This window comes from Ambystoma mexicanum, chromosome 1q (genome assembly GCF_040938575.1).
Source record: "Ambystoma mexicanum isolate Mex_15411 chromosome 1q, UKY_AmexF1_1, whole genome shotgun sequence".
Taxonomy (NCBI): Eukaryota; Metazoa; Chordata; class Amphibia; order Caudata; family Ambystomatidae; genus Ambystoma; species Ambystoma mexicanum.
Genome location: NC_090922.1, coordinates 658042609 through 658061681, shown reverse-complemented (window position 1 = coordinate 658061681; position 19073 = coordinate 658042609). Strand labels below are relative to the sequence as shown.

The window sequence follows — 19073 nt, the reverse complement described above, 5'->3', positions numbered from 1 at the left end:
ACAACGCTACACTTAAACAAACGGTAAGCGCAGGATTTGCAGGGGGAAGAGGACCCTAGCCCACTGTTTGCCTGCAATGGTGGAGACCAGCTCAGTACTAGATGGGGGTTTTGCAGCTTCCCCCACTTCTCTGAGGACCGGTCCTACTGGCATATGTTTAGCTGAGACAAAGGAGGTGGGTACCCCTCAACCTCCTGGGCCCGTAATCCTGCCTCAGCTGCTTAAAAATGATGAGGCTTCCCTTCTACACGGGGCTGTAGCTTGCCCGTTTAACATAGTAGTTGAAGTGTGTGCTTCTACTACGAGCCATCTGAACACTTTAGCCCCAATACAGACAGACCAACCTGAGGAAACACCTTTCGTTGTTTCTACACTGACACTGTCTCCCAACGACAGTATCCACAAATCAGTACAATGTGGCAATGCATAAAAACAACTGGACTCTCAACACAAAGAAAATGAGAACCAAACAATATTGGGCCCTAATAATGATGAGGGAACGGTTGGTCCAGTTAAAAAATTACATGACCCCACCAACCCCCCTCGTCCAAAAGGGTGCAGTGGCTTTGAGAAATCTTGCCATAAGCAATAACGCGAAATTCACTGCTAAAAGTAAAGCACAGTCGGACATTGAATTCCTTTTAGAAAATGGTGGAACACATAAACAGGGGACTATGACAAACTTGGTTGGAGCGGGTTCACTGCCCCAAATAGCCAATGTAATTGGGAAGAAATCGAAGTGGGACTTGTTTGACTTTAATCCCAATCTGGAAAGTGACAGAAATGGCCCAGGAACAAGAACAGGTAGCCAAATGAGGCAAATTGTATCTATAAATAATTCTATGGCTTGTTGCCATAGCACTTGGAAACGCCCTGGTTTGGCCCTAGAAGAACGTCCCAGAGGGCACTGCTTTTTCTTTGCAAAAGGGGCTAACAACAGGTCCGGAGACACCGCCCTCAGAATACGCTACTAATGACTTTGATATACTATTGGAAAAGTCTCTGAACATGGAGATGGAAAATGATAAAGCACTAGCATCTCAAGATGCAAGAGGGTCTACCCCTCGGGCTTGGAAACACCTTGCTGCAGCTGACTTTTATGACCAAAGTGTCCAAACACTGTCGATTGACTTGAGAGATGCCAGTGGGAGAACGCTACACAGCCCAAAGGAAAAAATAGCCACATCTTCTCAAGCTCAGACTATGGTAGAAAATGTAAATGAAAATATGAACGATCACATTGGCATGAACAAGAATGATTTCCTCCTAGTCTGAACGCTAACGAATATACTAGCCCCTTACATGAAGTTACATGAAACAATGAAAGAGACAATTAAAGACCAGTCAACCATGCTGGCTATGGTACATTCTAAAATGATCTTCATTGAAGGCTTTGTCACAGCCATTGAAACAAATATGGAGAACTTCTGTGCTGCTGTAACTCAACTTCTTCATAATATCCTTGATCCAATTATTAAAGAAAAAACAGAAAGAAGATTGTCACGTCTATCTGTGAGTATAAGTAATCCATCAACGGAGGGAGATCGAGCTTCTAATCCTTTTGACCTCCCCACTGGTGCTTCAGAAGCGAGAGACCATCTTTCCCGCGATACTCCAGGCAACAACACTACATCTAAATTAATGCTAGATAGGAGTACACAGGTGTCGATATTGGAAGCTAATAAGGAGTTAAATACAGTGCTTCCTACAGAAGAAGAGCCTGCCTCAATTCCTATTGATCATGGGATGGAAAGGCCACGCCCTTCATCATCTGAAGCCACGGATCCTAAATTGTGCCAAATCTTCGTAAGAAACAGAAGCCAAGACAAAAATGTGGAATCAATGGAAGGAGAGAAACATAAAATTAAAAAAGGACCAGCCCACCTTACTAGGAATCGTGACATCTTAACGCCTGCTAAGTAACCCAAAAATCAAGCTACACCTGTCATAATTAAGTCGAACAGAAGCCACCTGCTTATAAATAACTTATCTCTTCCCCCAGCACAGCAGGCACCAACTGATAAACCCAAAAATCCAGCAGTAGTAAACATCATTGATTAAATCGAATCTTGGGAAGGGAACGATAACGCGACCAAAGAGGGCGATGAACCTAGTGAGCCAGACCTTATGGATTTGTCCACCTACAGTATTTAGGATGAAGAAAATAACTTACACGAGGAACACGAACCAGCAAACAAGTCCACATCATCTGAAGAGTCGGGATCTGAATCCTCTGACCATGATGATGAAATCCTGATGAAAAAATCAAAACCCATCTTCTTATATAAGGACGCCTTCTTATAGAAGGAGGACAGTGCTCGCAGGAACAGGATAAGATTCAGCTGAATGTACCTCAACCTCCAGTAGTCGAGGATGAAATTAAACAACAGATCCAAGAGCTGATTAAGGCTCTACAGAAACAGAAAGAGCAACAGCCAGCAATTAATCTCATTAGTGAATCTCATGTTCATGAAGAATCATTAAGGAAACCAGCTAGCTTAAGTGGTTTGCCAGCAAATAATTTACACCAATCTACTGGCAAGGAAGTGGAACCTACTACTAAGAAGACAGAGAAATCCGTAAATTGGCAAGATGGGGGAGCATGGTCTAAAGTGAAGCTTAACCCTCCACCAAAATGTAAAATGAAAAAACCTCTAGCAGCCTCCGCCTTGGTGGAAGAGGTTATGCAGCGAGATGGGGAAGAAAATAAATACGACAGTCTGAAGATTTCTCTGGAGTGAATGTGCTTCTTTGATGATGGATTGGTGCTCAATAGAGTGAACGTAGTGCGTCTCCTACACCATACCGCAATCCTTGAACTGGTGACTTCAAAAGATCTTGCGGTCATAGAATTTCCTGAGGAGAGGTGTACTGATAAAGTAATAGTTCATCTAATTTCAAAATTGACCAAACATCTCCTGCTCAAATAAGCCCATCTGTTGAGACCATTAGGTTTTGATATGAAGGATTATAAACCTTTAAAACCATCAAAGCCCAAATTGCAGGACGATAGAGCTGATGGGGTGAGTAACAAACGTTATTATCAACTGGAATAAAAAGATGAACCTCAAGGAGATCGCCATAAAAAAACAGAACGCAACTCTAAAGCTGGTAGGGAGGGGGATGAAGCCAATTGGAAATGGCTAGCACATTTGTTGGCAGATAAACTACCTAACCAATAATGCCATAATCCACCATACAAACCAGAATGGTCACTCGTGAGTTGGAATATACATCTACACCTGTTTTGCAAAAACTGAAGCCAACTTCCAAAAGTTGATGTAATATGTCTTCAAGAGGTTTGGCTGGTGGACCCCCCCATGATGGAGGGCTATTGGGTTTTATTAAATCCGGCTAACAAAAATTCAACCGGCAGACCGAGTAGTGGTTTGTTGGTGGCTGTAAAAAATGATCTTGGCTGGACGCTGATTGACTCTGCTAATCCTACGCCCTTCATCGAGGAGGTTGAAATACAACTTCCAACCTCCCAGTTAACTAAAGCAAGAACTTTGATACTTTTAAACCGGTATTGGAATCCGGCTGAACCAAGAAACAAAGCAGATCTAATTAACAAAGCAAAATTAAAATAGAACGACCCGATGATCTTGCTAGTAGGTGATTTAAAGTGCACATGTTTGGATCTGGCCAATAACCGTATCCTCGGTAACTCTTTTATCAGTAATAACAAAGAAAAGAGGGGATTAAGATGGCGAACCATCATGCAGTCTAGGAATTGCATTGTATTGAATGGCAGGATAAAAGTGGATTCCCTGGTGCAACCAACTTGGAGGAGAGCAGCAACGAACCAAATATTGGACTATATATGCGTCTCTTCTAATATGAGTGGGATCCTAAAAACCATGGAAGTTGTTACTGCTGATAAGAGTGATCATAATCAATTAAAATTGTTCTGCCATAATAGTACCACCCACTTAGCCTCACAGTATGATCATAAAACCGATGTAAACTCATATGGCAAGGCACTACAAATTCAAACGAAAAACATGGATTGCTTGACGAAGAACTTGGCAAGAGAAATTTTGATAAACTGCGAAGGAGGAAACTAGCGTATACATTATGGTCCTTTATTACAACAATTTGCAGTAACTAAAAGTGGGATGAAGGGAAGACATAAAATGATCCACCAACATGTTTTCGACCACTAGATTCTTTTAAAAAAAAGAGCACTTAGGAAAGCAATAGGCAGATTGAAAAATCAGAAGCTTGTGGAAGAGTCATCAGAAATCCACAAGTTAAAACAGAAATACCATAATTGACTGAAGCTCCATAAAAAGACTATCTTGAATCAAGACGCTCAAAGAATGCTATACCATATTAAAACAAAAAACACAGCTGAAATATGGTCAATTATAAACGCTTTAGACGCACCACAAGATGCGCTACTGCCTAATCCAGTCCCGACAAAGACCTGGCAATTGTATCATCAGAAATTGCAAATTGAGAAAGAACATGAGCTATCACAATCACCATCAGCAATTAGAGATATGGAACTGGACCAGGAGGACTACACACTTGACACAACTTCAACACTTGAAGATATTATTAAGAACTTAATGAATTCAAGAGCTCCAGGCCCAGATGAACTAACAAATGCCCTTATGAAAGCTATGGGCGAAGTTTTTGCATCATTTATTCAAGGGCATAGCGCAGACTGCTAAGATCCCGGCCTCGTGGAAATCGGCAGTAGTTGTCCCAATTTGTTTTAAATGTGCTCCTGGATCTCCCTGGCAAAGTCTTCGGCTCTATTATGCTAAAGGAGCTCTCTAGATGTTGTAGGGATAACAAGCTTTGTGACCCCTGACAATCAGTCTTTGTAAAAGGCATTGGAACAGGATGCAACATCTTTATAATCAATCTATTGAAAGCTATTGAAAGCTAAAGCCGAAATGAAAAATGGAGGTAAGGTCTATATGGCTTTTATTGACCTGTCGAAAGCCTTCAACTCCATACCAAGAGAGAAACTCAGGGCAAAGCTGCAGAACTGGAGATGCCCGAGGTTGCTACTTGAATACATTAAATATCTGCACCTGTTAACCTCTATCCGAGTGAAGTTAGAACAGGAGGGGCATCTGTCAGATGCAATATCCACAAACGTGGGACTAAAACAAGGATGCCCACTTGCCCTGGAGCTCTTCAAGTTGTTCCTATCAGACATTGAAGATACATTCAAGGATATGCGCTATTATCCACCAAAGATTGCAAATAAGGGTGTTTGTAGACTCCTATATGCTGATGATATTGTGATCATTGATCAAATGCCCATTGGGTTACAACGCCAGATATCCGCCGTGGAAAGATATCTTGAAGCAAATAACTTAATAATAAACCCAGAGAAATCAAGGGTAATGGTGTTTGGTGACCATGATCTGTGAAGAAGAGGCAAAAGATTTGCATCGTTCTCTAAGGGAGAATCAATTACAGTGGCAAATGAGTTGACCTACTTGGGAGTTAACATCAACACCAGTAGATGTGAAGCACCCCGAATAGCTGCCTTGCACAAAAAAGCTAAAAATCTTGCAGAACAAGGGATAATTCTGTTAAAGAAATTCTGCAATTTTTCACTAATGCCACTAATCTCTTTCTACAGAGCCAAAGTCGTGCCGATTTTGACATATGGTTCAGAAACCTTGCTCATGTTGACCGAAGATATTTGGTCTCTTTTGGAGGGAATCCTCTAGAAGTCTGTATTGGGTTTACCGAAAATTATCCCAATTCAGATCGTCAGAAGGGAATTGGCGTTAACATCCTTAAAAACCATTGCTAGATGGAACTCAATCTCCTCTATAGAAAATGCCTTGAAGACATCCCAAAGGGAGGTTTTAAGATCCTAAAAAAAACTATGATAGATCTGAAAAAGAAACTATTTTTAAAGAGTGGAGGGATATCTGCCAGAAAATAATTGAATATCTGAATGAATCTGAGAAATCACTGCTCCAAAACCCAGGTCGTTTAAAGAAAAAGCTTTACCGGAAAGATTGGATCGATACTCAGGAAGATATAATCCAATATAAAAATCGGGACGAGTTTTGGGCAGCTGCGAGAAAGCTTAATGATTCTCCACGATATCTACACATTTTACCTAACTGTTTCCTCCGTCAGCAATATCTGAGATTTCGTTTAAACATATGCCTACCTAGATTTCCTAAAACAAACCTAACTGGTCAAGAGTCAACATTTGCTTGCAGCCTTTGTAAGGAGCAATTCACCATCCCTCCAATCAAACATCTAGTTATGAATTGTGTGCTCCTGAGACCAGAAAGACTTAATATCATGGGAGAGACCATTGCTAAACACGGGGCGTCTTCAGAAATATTATGGTGGACTATATTGGTTGAAGGAGAGAAACCTAATATCATAATTGCTTTGATGAAATTTCTGTTATTAATCTCTGCAGTTTCTAATCTAAATTAGAAACTGCAGAGTTGCTCTATAGTAATCAAGAGCCATGAAGACATTGGGCCTCATTACGAGTCTGGCGGTAGCCGTGCTGGAAAAACCGGCAAGATGCCGCCAAACACAAAATACCCTTCCGCCTCCGTGATTGCCAGAATCACTGGGGCATTACAACCCCGGTGACCCGGTAATTCTGGAGGCAGAATTCCATAAATCCCCATTCCCATGGAGTCCAATAGGACTCCATGGGGATGGGGACAATGGAAACAACCGTTCCACCTATGATGGAGTCAGTGTTTCCATTTCTGCCTGCAGGTCGGGGCGTGACACCTCCCGCCTGCAGAACTCAGAATCAGCCGGTCCGGAAGCAACGGTGGCAGTGGATTTACCGCCACTGTTGTTTCCAGACCGGCAGGGTCGTAATGAGGCCCATTGTCCTTTTGATAAGTAGTACTGAAAAGATGATTTTTTTTATTTCGATGAATTTTTATGCTGTATCTTCTTCTCTTTTATCTTTTGTTTTTTTTCTTCTTTTTGCCTCTCCTCGCAACTTTCTGTGAATAATGTCATTATTTATTTATTTATCTCTCTCATGTTATTTGCTGGGCTTTAATGATTTGTATGTATGCTTATATTACAAACGGGCTAAAGGTTTTCCAAGTGGAAACCATATAAGCCATAAAATAAAATAAAAATAACAATAACAGAAAAAATAAAGGCGTAGGCCAAACAGTAGTGCAGTCACAACATCATATTATGTCTGAATACAAACAGATATCATGCAGCCATGGTGTCATGTCATGCATCACTTACCACATATTTCCTGCTTACTGCAACAAACCTAAAGAAAAGAACCACCACACCTCCACCCTCTCCTGCACTAACCCCCTTGTACATGATTTCCATAATAGTTACAGGGCCTCATTACGAGTCAGCCGGTCTGGAAACAACGGTGGTAGCAAATCCGCCACCACTGTTGTTTCCGGACCGGCTGATACCGAGTCCTGCAGGCGGGAGGTTTAACACCACACGCCTGCAGGCGGACATGGAAACACCGGCTCTGTCATAGACGGAGCCAGTGTTCCCATGGTCCCCATCCCCATGGAGTCCTATCGGACTCCATGGGAATGGGGATTTACCGATTTCCGCCTCCGGAATTACTGGGTCACTAGGGTTTATTGTGGAAAATGATGGCAAATTCTTGGAAGAGCAACTGTCTGCCAGTTTTGGTAAACATTTTCAGACTTGTGACTCATAAGAAGCAATGCCATGTTTTTGATCCAACAGTGGTTAGTCAAAAGAAGGCTCTCTGCTTTAAGATCAAAAGTATAAGGAACAACATGATTCTTTCCTGCAACCTTAAACAGCAGATAAAAAAGCCTAAGCAAACATATAAGAATTGGACTAAGGTTAATCAAAATGTATGGTACCAGAGAGATGCAGAAACAATGCTCTTGATCCTTAGAAATAAAAAAAAAATAGATCCTTTTGGCGCTTAATGAATGACCTTGCATGCTCGCAACCTGAACACATAGAATTTGATCAGTTGTGGAACATCAATGGGTCTCTCAATTCACCACAGTCTTTGGGAATCACTCTGACAAGGAACCAGAAGAACCTCTCCTCCCGGCCCCAATCCATGCCTCTTGGGTGATGACCATAAGAAGGGCTCAAATGTTAGTAGCTATCAATAGGATCAGCTCTTCGAGAGCCAGTAGACCTAATAATCTGTGCAATATCTTATTTAAGGGGATCCTGAAACCTGGGACTTGATACTACTGGTTTTATTTAATAACATAATTTCTAATGGTATGTATCCTGGATCCCGGTCGAGTACATACATATTGGCAGTGTTCAAAAAGGGCTCACATGCTGATCCCCTACATTTTCGGCCAATTGCAGTAATTGATGCTGGTAGTAAGTTATTTGCTACCTTAGTCTTAGATCTTCTGGAAACATGGCAGAAATCATGCAATATAATTCCTTTATGGCAGACAGGGTTCAGGCAACATCATGCCACCTCACTTAACAGATTTTTACTGAGGGTAGCTGCCCGACAGGTCGATCTTCGTCAATTTGACTCTCAATGTGTAGTAACTATCGACTTGTCAGCAGCGTTCGACACAGTGAAACGAGGCCTATTGAGGAATAAGTTACTGAAATGGGGAATCCCACCGGGCTTGCCTCGGTTGATAATTGGTTTGTACTAAAAGTCCAAGATACCGGTTGTATTGGATCATGAGGGCAACCTATCAAGATGTACACCAACTTTTAGAGGGGTTTGGCAGGGCTGTGTATTTGCGCCAATCCTATTTAATTTATATCTCAGCAATATCAGCAATTATTTTACTCCAGCTGCCCTCGCCACACCAAAGATACAATATCTGAAGTTAGTTTGGCGGGCGTATGCTGATGATTTTTTGATCTTGGATCAAACTTTGATTGGACTACAGCATTTACTGTCGGCTTTTTCTAAATTTTCAACTGAACACAAGCTGAAAACCAATTCTAGCAAATCTAAAACTTTCCCTAAAACGTAGACCTAATTCGTTTATGTGGAATTTTGAACATTAGACCATTGTAAAAGTGACAGGTTTTGTGTACTTGGGTTTCTCCATTGCAGTGAAAGAAAATGTTTAATTTGCTAAGGAATGGTTATTCTCAACGGGAATGGCGTTGAGCAATCAATTACTTTGTGTGGACACAAAGTATGGGAGATACTCAATGTTACCCTCATTAAAGGTTTATGAGGGGAAGATTGTAGCCAACATTTTATTTGCGGATTTGAGATCCTCCCGTTCTAGGCACTAGAATTGCTTTCAGGTATAGAAGGACGGATGTGGAGGACTTCCAAGTGTCTCAGGGGACTCCAGTATCAGCAATTCAATACGAACTTGGTCTACGTTCTCTTAAAGGCCGGGCTCAGTGGAAGTGCCTATCACTGTATTTGGTCACAGTGCAGGTGATGCACAGAGGGCATTCATGCAGGTGTGTGGCAAGAGTGTGTCGACTCTTGATTATGTTTTCGTGAACCAACTTGGCCTAGCTCTGGTGGAAGATATGGCAATAACATCACGTGACAAAAGCAATCATTTACCTTTATGTGTTCTTTTTAAGCCTTTTGATACACTGAAAATTGGAAGGTCATAGCACCGAAATGGCAACATATTTGTTAATAGTGGGGGTAACCGTATTCAATGGCACCCTCACAATTTGGATAAAGAAAAATTAGCTTCTGAAAAACTTATACCTGTCTTTCTGGAGACATTTTCGAGTGGTGGGCGACTTCACCTATCGGTAAAGGTGAAGCGTTTTCTTCCCTGATTGCAGTATAAAGAACACAATAAATAAGCAAAGATCTATTAAAGCCCTTATGAGTGTACCAATGAAAATTATACTAAGCCTAATAACTATGACCCAAAAATCAATGCTGCTAAAAAACAACTACGGGCGGATACTGTGGCCTTGCTGCTTCCCCCATCATGCGTCTATAGTGCTGTCGAAATTAACACTCAGATTAAAGGTGTTAAAAAGAACTGTTGCCAATGGCTTAAGGACAATACATCTAGATGCGAAAAAAGAATGGTGGTTATGCATTGCTCAGTTGGCTAGATCAAACATTAATACAGAAATTTGGAGAGTAATAAAGGAAGCATCCAAGAGTGACCTCTCTATAAATTGTGTCCCGGAGGAGAGGTGGGTCACTCACATTAATTCCACCTTGGGGTCATGTGATTCATCTGATGAAGTAATGTCTATACCCTGTATGACATGGTTCTGCAAAGTAACCATACCTGTCATTATATTCATAATTGAGACATTAAATAGGTCACGTGCAGTGGGACCAGATGGTATAAGCAATGGTTTACTGAAAATGTCTTCTGTTTTATGGGCTTGAGCTTTACATTTATTATTTTCTGATATCGGAAGGTCAGGCATATTACCTACTACATGGCATGAGAGTCACATCCTATCCACATACAAGAAAGGGCAGCAAGCTGACCCAAGAAATTATTGCATGCTTGCAATGCTGGACATCCCAGTAAAAAAGTTTGCAAGGGTGCTACCTGATCAAGCAAACTTATGTATTAATGCAAATGCTATATCAAATGCATACCAAACTGGTTTTAGAACTAACTCCTCAGCTTTTCACAATATTCTCATGCTAGTGTCCTGTAATATTCTTGGCTACGAAGGCGGACACCAGTATACTGAGCCTATATAGATTTCAGTGCTGCCTTTGATACTGTTCTAAGCAATAATTTATGGTGGAAACTTGTGGCCTTGAACATCCCACCAGGGCTGCTTACAATGATCATGCTGCTTCCCTCTGATACTACTGTCAGAGTTGCCTTGATGGTGTAGTTCATTCGTCCACTTCTATCCCCACTGGTAGGGGGGGGTGAAGCAAGGCTTTATTGTAGCTGTCACCTTATTCAATCTGTATCTAGCTGACTTGCAATTGTCATTTAATAACTCAGAAATGTGTCCAGTCACAGTTGGCACTCACCGTCTCAGCTGTCTAGCATACGCCGACGACCTATTTTATTAAATCATACATCTAAGGGGCTGCAGTCTTTGGTCAACGGACTTGGTGTATTTGCGAATTAAAATAACCTTATGGGGAATAGTGCTAAGAGTAAAGTCATGGTATTTGCTGGTATAATGAGACCGAAGGCGAGAACTAACTGGCTCCTTGATGAAATAAGATTTGAATGTGTTAAATCACATAAATATTTAGGTCTTCATGTGGAGGATACGCTTAATTGGAAATTGCACTGGGAGGAAACTAAAAGCAAATGTCTGAAAATGGCAAACGCTATTAGTGCCTTTACTGGGAGTAATGGTGGCTATTCGGTTAAGAACGTCGTACTTTTATATTCCCCAATTGTTCCTGTACTGACCTATGGGATTGAGATCTGGGGCCATGCGTTCACGACAGACCATATTAAATTCGAAGCAAAACTGTTGCGCAAACTATTCCATATGTCGCAAGCACTTCCCATTGAATATCTATATCTTGAACTAAATCTTACTGGAATTGTATCAATATTTATATCAAGAACATATATGTGCTTTGTGAAATTACAAGCTCTGAATAATGGTACAGCAATGGTTGACTATGTAAAGGCTTTTATGTGTCTTGAGAATTGGAATTGGATGGGTACTTTGGGTAAAATACAAACTTTTTTTTAACCGAAGGCAGATTGGATGTGACCTTCACTCGGTATCAATTCATTTGTATAGGACCAAATGTTGGCTAAAGCAGTGGATAACCAGTTTCAGTCTTGATAACCATGTAGTTCAACTATCAACCAAAGCCAGTAGTGGCCCATTTATTCTATACAGAAATCGCAGCAGCAGTAATCCAACATATATGGATGCTTTTCCCGAGTTCGGGATTATAAAACAGTACTTATTACTTAAATTCAATCAGTGTGACGTGCTGGAAATGAACAGTGCAAAATTAGGTTTTCCTCGCTCTGAACGAAATTGTAGATTATGCAGCGAGATCGCAATAGAATCACTTGAACACGTGATGGCAAAATGTGAGAGCCTTAATTTTATCAGAGCTAAATTTATGAAATCATATAACAATCAAATGGACTGTACTGATACATCAATGCTTTGGCAAGCTGTTATGGAGGGAAATTATCTAAAGTTAATGTATTTTATGTCGAAATTTTACTGGACGTGTGTAGAGATTTTTGATATACTATGAACTGTTGTTTTTATTCAGGTTTTAGTTTCTCAAATGCTGATTTTAATTGGTGATGCATGTTACGTTATATTGTTTCATTGTTTTATTGTCATTTTATAAAGTGTTGCTGTATGTTGTATATACAAAGCCTTTTCAGCTTCATGTATATTCATTTAATAAATAGCTATTGAAAATGTTGGTGTCCCCCTTGCACGCAATCCCTATGAGGAACATAACAGGTTAATGTTAAATGGTAAGGAAGCCCCTTATTTAACTGTGTATCCACATAAGATAGTGAGGCGATTATTAATACAGTATAAGATGCTATCGGTCGATCTGGGGAATGTAGGTTCTGTGGAGAAACAATAGAACACTTGATAACAGCCTGTCCTTTCTTAAGGGGTAATCGCGAGACACATTTTAGATGCTTTTTAACAATGTTAGCTACACTGCAGAGTGATTCTTTCATGAAATTTTGTTTGGCAGGTACTACCTCAGTAGTATTAGCAGTTACAGGTTTTTTTTTTAATTCTCTACAGATAGAATGAATTGTGTGATGATAATTGTACTGTGAATTTTATATGCAATCCTGTTTTTGTTTTATTGTATATAATTCTGTACTTGAATTGAGAACAATAAATAAAAAATACAATTTTATATATATATATATATATATATATATATATATATATATATAAATAAATAAATTTGTATTTAAAACTGGTTTCTTTTCTTACTAATTAATAGAGCGGCCAGTCCAATGGTGGAACGTGAACAGAATTTTTGAAGCAATACCTTTATTTCTCTGAACACTGCATCGCGCGCAGGGCTCGTGAGGCGCCTTCACTCTCCCTGTACAGTAATGAGGTCTGGAATGTTGAGAATGCCTGTGCCCTGATTGGTTATCTAATGTGCCCGACCTGTCTCATCATGATATTCCGCGAGTTATCTGTCAAACATCGCAGACCTCTGCTTCCTCGTGATTTTATCTTGGAAACAGAATTGTAAAAGCCTTTTGAAGTTTTTCACAGGTATCTGAATAGTTACAGAAACGTTTCCAGCCTCGCAGCTATGGGAGGGTGCCGATAACATTTTCCAGGACAGCACGTATTTACTTGTGTCTCAAGTTTCTCCTTGCCATGCGTAAGAAGGGCATACAGTTCTGTTTTTTCGCTTTCCTCTTTAAAATGTAGGTATACTACAAGTGCCAGAATTCCAAGAAAAACCAGAAATCATTGCCTTCCCACATGGCAAGGGGAAATGTGACGACTCTGGTCACATTGTGTCACTTAGGAGCCCCATTTCATTGGCAATATGAGAAGGGGTGTTGCCAGGTCTGGAAAATATCCGGGGCTACTCTAATGTCGGGACTGTCGGTACTTGGGGCTAGCTAGCCTTTAGTTATAGCCCCTGAGCTTCTATCTGGGGCTATAACCGAAATACCCGGGCCTACAGCCCCCCGCCCCCGTGGCCCCCCACCCACAGCAACGCCTGTAAATATAAGTGAGGTACATTGCTCTGGAAAAAGAGGAACCCTAGTGTCCAACCCGATGTTGGGATTGATCTGCTATACGCAGTCTTTAGCAGACCGCTGATAGCATCACATGATCAACTGAAGGTAGATTTAAGAGTTCTGTTGTCTGATTTAAAACCGATCGTACACTAAAATGAAATGGCCACGCCATTTTAAAAAGGCGAGTTTTAACAAACCACGAAGATGGAGCATGAGCCTGCAGAATAAATTCCTCCTTGCACACATCCCTACACCAAAAGCAACAGATGTTAAACACACATTTTAAAAACAGAAACAAGATGAGGCTGATATACATTTTCTGTTACATCATATAGACAATGTTTTCCCCATTCTTCTTGGCACTGTTTTCGTATTGGTTTAAATGGAGATAGTTCGGTTCAAATCCCTAAAATCTCCACTCACAGCTAGCCTGTCCAACAGGCCCCGCCTGCTGCTGGTTTATCAGAGTTGGCAGCCTCAAACACCACATTAAGCAAGTCCCTCCCCCCCCCGCCCCAAAGTCTCTGAACCGCCCCTGCCCCCCACATGCTGGCTGCCTGGTCTTTCCAGGTAGCCACAGCTAAATCCCACTCCTGCTGGGGGCCACATCGCAGTCAGCGCTGGGCCTAATTTAAGAAACATATTTCATCACACACTAATGGGTCCAGCTAATAATATGCTAGCCTATTCTGGGCCTCGTTAAGAGTTTTGCAGTGTGGTGACTTATTGGTGGTAACATAATTACCACTAGATTTACTGCACTGTCGTATTCTGACTTTGGCGATTTGGAGGATTTTTCACAGCAGAATTCTCGCTCGCAGTGAATACTCCAAAATCCTCATGGAGTCCTTTGGATCCCGAAAAAGGGGAACAAACACTGCTGTTACATACTCTTAATCCAGTGGTCATTCCACTGGACTGCGTGGAAGTAATGGTAAATGAATTTGGCAGTAATTCGAGATTAGAAGGGCGGGCAGGAAGCAAAGCCCATGGCGGCATATAGATCACTGGAAGACGTTTCCATGGCCCAGTCAAAATATCCAAATATGCACCTCTTTGCATCCCTTCAGGATTTATGAAAAGTGTGTGAGTTGCTAACCGATCTTGGTTAAGGTTTATTTAGCAACTTGCCTTTTGTCTGAAGAAGAGGCCTGTGTGGTCTTGGAAGCTAATGTACTAAGTAATAATTGTATTACATGTTGGCAAATGAAAAGTTTGAACTACTTAAAGCAAACAAAATTAAAGAGGAAACTTCATCAAGAAAAATACTCAATTCCTCCATTCCCAGTGAACCCTACTACAATCCTCCCATCTCCCTTGCATATTTGTCCAATGCCTGATTAGTTTTAGCTGTGGCTGTCATGGGCAAAGGGACCACATACCAAACCCTTAGCCCCCAGCCTTTTGGGCTATTAGTTAGTGATGCCTGCTCCCAGTGTCCACCAGTGGCTGCAGACGACATCAGTGTATTTACAGTGGCATGACTGCGCAAATCTTTTTTGAGTTTAACAATTTGTGTTGGCAAAAGGTACAGATTTGGCCATACAAAAATTAAATGATCACAAAAGAGAACACATCCATATCTACATAACACTCTTTTCTATGTTTAGTAAATAGGTCCATAGATTTTCTAAAGAACATCACGAAAATAAACACCAAAAAATGCGAGATCGGGGTATTTATTTATTTATTTTATTGTGCTTTTTTGCGCTTATACATCAAGTAAATTGTGTTTCAAAGCGCCCACAGGACAACAGCGAGGGAACATGGGAAATAAAGCAAATATAACAATGAAAGATAGAGGCCGACCTACTAGGACTTATGATCATTCGGAACCTTCAAGTGCAGAGAGAGAGAAGGGATTGTGGGGGAGTCGGGAAGGGGGGGTAATCGCTAGGTGTACCAAAGAAGGAAGTGCTAGGGAGTATTGGTATGCATGTAAGAGCATCCATGATATCAACAGGAAGAAACAGTCGACCCTAAAAGCAATCACCAAATGTGTTTGAGTACAAACATACCACATCCTGCTCACATATAGGTGGAGAATATTGAGGTTGTCGTGGTAAAACAGCAACAACGTAAGTGTCCAGGCAAGATAATCCTACAGTTGAATATCAACCCTAGTCATCCTGTGACCTTTCAACAAAATCTTTCGCCGCTTCATGGTCAACAAACACAACCAAGTTAAGCTAAGCTGGGTACCAAACCGAGGCCACCATCCCAAGAGACACCGATTCTTACTTCTTTTCCCCCTTGCACATAGTACACAAACTGAGATCTGGTAACAAGAGAAGCTTGCTACCATTGTAGGCAAAATGTCTGTTCTCAGCATCTTTATGAAGGAGCTCATCTCGGTCCTCAGGAATACAAAGGGACATCACCACCGTTTTCTAAGCTGCATTTTTCAGTGTCATGAGCTCCCTTCAAGTGTAGTTAAAAAAGCTTTTTTTATGATGCATGTTCCTCTCGCCCTTTGAAGGAGGTTATCAAGGAAGGTCTGCATGGTCTGATGTAAATCCGTGCCTTTCCCCAATTGGGGGGCAAAAAGGACCCTCTCATTGCCTGCCCTTCCATGATTTTGACATTGCTCCAGCTAAGTGTCCACTAGTACCAAAGCTTCGGCCATCTTGTTTTGAAAAGCACTACAACCTGCCAATTTTGCTTCAGCAATATCCAGTTGGCTCTCCAGCATTTGCATTCGAGTTTCCCCTATTCAGATTCCTATCTCCACCCCCAAAACCCAGACCTCCATTTTCTCTATGCTGACCTCCATATATGTTGCAGTGTTTTCAGCTTCATCAACCTTCATGTGGAGCACGTCAATAGAGGCCAGTAGCACATAGAGGGTGCTTTTATCCCCCATTTTTCGAGCAGCATGTCCTTTACCCCTTCATGTGCCCTGGAGGTATGTGGGTAGGAGGTAAGTGCATTCTTCCTTTCTTCCCTGGACCTAACTGCTGCTAATGGAGCCATGCCAGCCTTTAAAAAAGGTGCAGTGGGGGCGTGGTCGAACTCCTACGAAGATGGCCGCTTAGCTCCGTCCCATCTACTATGATATAAGGCATTATTTTCCATTTCTGCAGCTCATTTCCCTTACCTTACAAACTATTTTGAGTTCACTGGCTCTCGCCTAAGCTCTGGTGCCGCTCTGCCTTGTATTCCGAGTCAGTTGTCGTTCTGGCGCTTCAACTCCGACTACAGCCTCCTCAGAGATCCGGCCTTCCTGTGGAGACAACCGGCGTCACACCCACAGTGACGTGCCGGTTGTTGCCTGGTGGACCCTCCTCTGCAGCATCGCCGCCTCTGGTGCCAGGGTAACATTGCATATGCGGCAACACAAGTGAGATTTCTTCGTGATACACGGCTCCTCATTTTAATTTAATGTATGCGAAGACTCTAGTGAAAATTAAACATTTTTATTGCTAACGTCTTCAGCGCCATCTCTCCTTACGGCACCTCTGGCAGAAGTGTTGCATTGCCCATAGCACTTCATCTCTTCATAATATATATTAAAGTCATCTATTCCTCTCTATTTATGCACTTCCTCACTGCTTATTAAGGATTTTGTTTTACTGCGTGGCAACCTGTACTTCAGCATTCTAACTCTGCTGCCAGTTGCATAGTGGCATTACATGATACGAAAATGTACAGCCTTTTTTCCTACTATCTTTTGACTATTTCTGAACATATCTGAACATGTGTGGACTTCTTGAATTATCCTCTGACCACCACTGAACATACCTGCGCTACTTTTTACATTTTGTTTTGGAGCATTATTGAATATACCTGGACTATTTTTCTATGCTCCCTCACCGTGGTAAATATAAACCTACGCTGACTCCAATTTAAATATCTGAGTGCAGAGGCTCAACGTGTCACTGGTAAGACGTTACTTGCAGCGCCTTAAATCTCAGCCCCTTAGTTTACATCTTATTATCCGCTGTCATTTTCATTTGATCTCCTTTTAACAGGGGAAAGGCAGTTTGCATAATATGGACATAAAAGTTGTAAACTATCAGAAATAACGTAACTTTACCAACTACCAGAGTCAGAACTGAACCAGAAAGAGACTTCTATGCTATCTGGAAGTTTACTCCTTACAACTAATTGAGGCGGAACCACACTATTGCTGAACAGTGCCTTTTTCTCTCGTTGATATGCATTCTGCTCTGCTCTCAAGTTTGTATACTATCATATTAGTATCTTCACCTTCAACATATTCCTTCTGCTACCACCATGGCCACCAATAAAAACACTAAACAATGTGGGCCTTCTCCAAAAGAATCTAATATCTCATCTACTAACCTTAAGACACCCAAAAATGACACCACCCCGCTCATTATCTCCGATCCTGCTATTGAAGCCATACTATCAAAAATGAGCTCACTTAAACCCTTCACTGAGACCACAAATTTAAAATTACAACCATTAGATGACAGATGGAAGGGCTTTGAAACATAATGGATGAGGTGGAAAGAAGAGTCTGTCTTGTGGAGTATATATTCCCTAAAGTGGCACAACTTTAGAAGTCTATCAAAGATCTTCAAAAGCATAACGAATATTTAGAAAACCAAAGCCGATGTAACAATCTTAGAATTTCAGGTCTGCCTGAGGGCTCCGAAGGAGGCAATACCATTTTCTACCAGCCTTACTTCATTTATCTTCAGACAGAGTACTCAATATTCAACAAGCTCATAGAATAGGTCAATCATCTATCTCCACTTCTCCATATCCATCGTCCAAAACACTGATTTTCTACCTTCTAGAATACTCCCAACTTCAGCTCATCCTATCTGCTGCAAAGGAACGCAAAACCCTCATTTGGAATGGTAATGAGATATTCATCACACAAGATGTTGCCAAAAGCACAGCCCAACTTATGAAAGTATGTTCATCCTTTCGTCCTGCTTTAAAGCAGCTCAATATTCAGTACAGACTATACCACCCTTGCTCTTTTGAAGTAACACATGAAGGTCGTACCACTATGTTCGATGAGCCTGCTGATCTAAGAGCTTTTATACTCTCCATCAAATCCGAAGGCATGGACACATCTTCACCTGCCAGTACCTCTACTTCCTCTATTACATGAATGTGTTATCCTCTCTTATGCTTTGCTATCTTCTACTTAATGCCTTGATTATCATTTTACTATAGCCTGATGGGACAAGTGTCATTGCAGCATCCTTCTTCCATCCTGAGTGGCTCTTTTTCCTTTTGATGACTCAGCTGGCGTCACCCATCACTGCAATTTTCTCTCCCTTCATTTCCCTTATCCCATCTGATCTTTATCTCTGTTTTAAATTCTAGCACCCTATTAACTTGTCTATGATCAGACTCCATACCACCCCCCTTCCACTTTCCCGATGGGTCTTCCTTATGTGGCTTTCCCCGAATATTTGTGATTTAAGATACATCTCTTTGGCACTAAATCTGTGTATTTACAAT

At 41.3% G+C, this 19073-nt stretch overlaps 1 protein-coding gene across 3 annotated transcripts in view; it reads right to left on the bottom strand.

Moving 5' to 3' along the window:
• Positions 1-17152, bottom strand: part of LOC138534787 (uncharacterized) — a 203640-nt gene extending 186488 nt beyond the window's left edge. For all 3 annotated transcript variants that reach the window (XR_011284881.1, XM_069641246.1, XM_069641247.1), the window contains exon 1: positions 16726-17152. The gene's annotated coding sequence lies outside the window, so the exon portion shown is untranslated. The remainder of the gene's footprint in view (positions 1-16725) is intronic.
• Between the last annotated feature and the right edge of the window lie 1921 nt (positions 17153-19073).